At 52.3% G+C, this 4374-nt stretch overlaps 1 non-coding gene across 1 annotated transcript; it reads left to right on the forward strand.

The window, feature by feature from the left end:
* The first annotated feature begins 654 nt into the window (after positions 1-654).
* Positions 655-753, forward strand: LOC114677292 (small nucleolar RNA U13). The gene has a single exon (XR_003728570.1). It is a non-coding gene; the product is annotated as a small nucleolar RNA U13 (small nucleolar RNA).
* The last annotated feature ends 3621 nt before the right edge of the window (positions 754-4374 follow it).

Genomic DNA, 4374 nt, shown 5'->3' on the forward strand with positions numbered 1-4374 from the left:
GTGGGTTACAAAGAAAACGCAAGGCCTGGCTGTCGACAGATGATGGCTGTAGCTTTTATTACGTTGATGCAAAAATCATTGCAGTTTTTGCCATTGAAAGTAATGGCAAAAACCGCAATGACTTTTGCACCAACTTAACTTTATCCTTGGCCTCACGTTCCTCATTTGCAGATTAAGGAAAATAACCTCCAGACCTGGTCCAAATCCTGCTGCTGCCTCCACTCCCGGGGTGATTATTCTGTGCCTGCTCTGAACTGGCAGGCACAGCTGGTCCTCACTTGTTTGGGACACCCCAGTCCCCAGGGCAGCTGAACCCCTCTCTTCCCTGTTCCTTCAGGGCCAGCCCCTGGCCTGAGTTCAGCCTCCTGGGCTGGGACCTGGCACTGGGCACTGGGCTCAACATGGGGCTGCTGCCATCTGCAAAGTCGTGATGCTTTTTGAGCAAGGGACCCGCATGTTTGTGTTGAACTGGGTCCCCTCAAATCATATGGCTCGTCGTGCACTGGCCTAAAGGGATTCTAGATCTTCCCTCACTCAGAAGCCAGGACCATGGTCAGGTGGGGGGAGAAGAGAAAGCAGGAAGGATGCCCCAGCTCCCAGGGAGGGGACTGCAGAGTGGAAAGCAGGGAGCCAGGGATGGAAAGGCTCGAACAGATCCCCTGTGGCACATCAACAGGACAACCGAGATTTCATCCTCCTGGGCGGGATGTGCCTCCCTCAAACCTTGCTACTGGGCACATTACCTGTCCAACATGAAAAAGAAGAAATGAGAAAAAAAAAGAAAAGAAAGAAAGAAAGAAGGAAGGAAGGAAGGAAGGGAGGAGAAAGATGGAAAGAGAGAGAAAGAAGAAAGAAAGAAGAAAAAGAAAGATGAAAGAAAGAAAGAAAGAAAAGAAAAGAAAGGAGGAAAGAAAAGAAAAGAAAGGAGGAAAGAAAGAAAGGAGAGAAAGAAAGAAAAGGCTCAGGCTGGGCGCAGTGGCTTACGCCTGTAATCCCAACACTTTGGGAGGCTGAGGCGGGTGGATCACCTGAGGTCAGGAGTGAAACATGGTGACCAACATGGTGAAACCCTGTCTCTACTAAAAATATAAAAATTAGCTGGGCATGGTGGCACGCACCTGTAATCTTGGGAGGCTGAGGCTGAAGAATTGCTTGAACCCAGGAGGCGGAGTTTGCAGTGAGCCAAGATTGTGCCACTGCACTCCAGCCTGGGTGACAGGGAGAGACTCCGACTCAAAAGAAACACACACACACACACACACACACACACACACACACCAGAAAAAGAAAAAAAGAGAAAAGACTCAAACAGGGCAAATTCCAAAACCTGCACTGTTGCTCCAGTTTTTGCACTGGGGGCGTATGAAACAAGCAGCATGGATGGCGTCTTAGGGCGTTTTGGCTCTGGGGGGAGAAGGAGGTTCTTGGAGGGCTGGGATGGGGCCGAGGGAAAGACTCCAAGTTGGAGCTGCGTGGGAGCCTCTCACATTGGGGTGGTTGCTGCAGCCTCTTTGCTGAGTCCTTAAGGGAACTGCCGAGCAGACTATGCTCAAAGGTCGTCACGGCAGGGCAGGCCTCAAGGGTTCCCCACAACTGAGTCTCTGACGTCACCCATGCAGGCTGGCAATGCTCCCCTGGGGGCTGCCCACTGTGGTTTGGGCCAAGAGTCCCATTCCCTCCTTTTCTCCTGGTCTTCCTTCCTTGACTCTTGAGTGCCACTGCCCATGTAGCCACACTGTGCCCAAGGGGATGGCCCGCCCTCCCTGCATCACCCCGACTGGCCCCTTGGCCCCTGTGATAAAGTCCAGATTTCTACCCTTTGGTCCCAGGCTCTGCATATTGTCCCCTTCCATGCCCCCAGCCTGTGGTGCTCCAAGTCAGCCAAGAGACCCCAGTTACAGCATCCCGGCTGCCATGGCAGTGTCAGCGCTGTGGGTATGAACTCACTGGCTCTGGTTCTTTATACAAAACCTATATATACATATTCCTCCTGAAATGTCCTGAAACTTCAAAAGACAGAGAAAAGCTTAATCGCCCCTGTAATTCCAACATCCAGAGAAAATCTCTTGTAACAGGCTGGTGTCTTTTCAGTGTTGGCTGCAGGCAGTATGTGCTGTTTTAAAGCATGAGACAAAGTATGTGGGTTTGGGTCCTGCACCCCCTCACTTCACATCACAGCGTGAACACCTGCCCCCCTGACCACCACTCCTTAGTCTCTATTGGGGCTGGGGAGCTAAGGGGCTGCTGGGGAACGGGTGAAAGCAGAGGATGCTCCTGGCTCCCCAGGGCAGTGATATTCTACATATATAAATAAGGATTTTCCGTGCTAAATTACTGTTTTAATGTATGTGTTTGTATGTAGTACAGCTCACTTAGAGACAATGTGTGCCAAGCCTCCATGCACACATAAGCTGCACTACGTACGAACATATACATTACTTAGTGGTATATTTTGATGATCTCTGAGTATTGCCTGCCCCCAATTCCCTGCATCTCCCTAGAAAGGAAGCTTCCTGGAGGAGGTCACCCCTCCTCTCACCGATGTGCCCACCCCTCCCTCTCACCCCCTGCTTCTCACCGACGTGCCCACCCCTCCCTCTCACCCCCTCCTTCTCACCGACGTGCCCACCCCTCCCTCTCACCCCCTCCTTCTCACCGACGTGCCCACCCCTCCCTATGGCCCCCTCCCTCTCACCCATGTGCCCCCACGCTGCTCGAAGGGTTCGAGGTGAGCTCCTGATGGAAGGCCATGTTCCTGGACTTGGGGCCCAGCAGTCAAGGGCGTGTGACCCTAAGGCTGTCCATATAGAGCACCAGCCCCGGGGGTCATTTTCAGATCACAAATAGAACAACAAAAACAAAAGGGTGAGAAAGTAAGGAGACAAGAAAATTGGGGAAAAGTAAAATAAAATTGGAAGAGAAATGACTCTGAGTTTAAAGGCAGCAGTGATGACAGGAGAGGAAGGAGGGAAAGAGATTTTGGAGGAAGAAGGAACAAAACGCACACCACACTTACTGAACGTTCTCCCCCCACTGGCTTGGTTCTAAGAACATTGTATAGCAGCTCATTTAAGCTTCACAACAACTCTCTGAGTGGATGTCATTATTGTCTCTGTTTTCTGTGGGAAGAAAGAGAAGCACAGAGAGGTTAAGTGACTTGCCCGAGGTCACACAGCCAGTGGCGACAGAGCTGGGACTTGTACCCAGGGAGTAGTCCTCTTGACCCCTAAGTTACAGACTAGAGTGGAGGATGGGACATTTGTTGAGCACCTGACCCTTCCCTTCACCCTTTGTCCCAAAGGGAGGGACAGAAGGGCTGGGCTGAAAGAGCCTGGGGCAGTGTGGGGCCAGCCTGGGGAAACCCCACCACGAGCCTCCAAACTGGACGTCTTCTCAGTATCAAGGTCATGGGGCCAAGCTTTTCTTTTTATTTTAAAGCAAACGTGGACAGTTTATGCAACAGAACGACTATATTCCACAGCCTTCAGAGATCACACAGACGTCTTCGAAGACAGTTTCCACTCCGAGGAGACGAATCAGGATGCAACTTGGTTTTCCTCTGCCTCAGGTGGGGCTCGGTTCCAGGAAAGATTTGCGAGCCAATTGTCTTCATTTCACAGCTGCAGGAGCTCTGCCTGGTGAAGTTCCGGGACTTTCCCAAATACTGATATGAGTAATTAGTGGCAGAGCTGGGATAGAAGCCAGATTTTCTTTTTCTCAAATATTTAGCCACTCCAGGCTGTCTCCAGTGGGCTTGCCTGGGGTTAGACCAGTGGAACAAGGTGCCAACCCCATGACTCTGTAGCCGGCACCACAGCCCCTGAGTGCTCACTCAGCCGTGTGGGGAAACCACAGAGGTCGCATGCCCCTCGTGCGTGGCCCAAGGCCCTGCCCTCTGCCCCCTAACCAGCTTGAACATGAACCCTGGAGGGCTGTCTTCTCCCATTTGTCAATAGGTTTAACGGGACCAGGTGTAGAGCAGAAGTCAGACTGGGTCTTCACACACATGGGATGTTCTCAAACTAGGTGTGTCTAACATGGGGTGGGGGTCATCGCACGTTGGCAGAGCTGGTGACGTTTTTGTGGCTGTTTTGCTTAACCAGGGTAAGATGCGTAATAACTCACCGCTTGTGGCAGCCTGCACTGACCAGCCAGATGGACACTGCCATGTGCTGGAGTGGGCTCCCGGGGACACCTGTGGGCCGGGACCTCCCACTCCACTGCTGGATGGTGGGAAGGCCCCCATGGGGAGCACTTGGAGGGTCTTGGTGAAGCAGCTATTTGTGAACAGGCCCAGTTGTATTTCAGGGATTAGCGGCCCAGCCCTGCTGTCTCCATCCTCAGCTCGGTCTTGGCCCACTGCAGCCTCCACCT

Source organism: Macaca mulatta, chromosome 3, assembly GCF_049350105.2.
Source record: "Macaca mulatta isolate MMU2019108-1 chromosome 3, T2T-MMU8v2.0, whole genome shotgun sequence".
Classification (NCBI taxonomy): Eukaryota; Metazoa; Chordata; class Mammalia; order Primates; family Cercopithecidae; genus Macaca; species Macaca mulatta.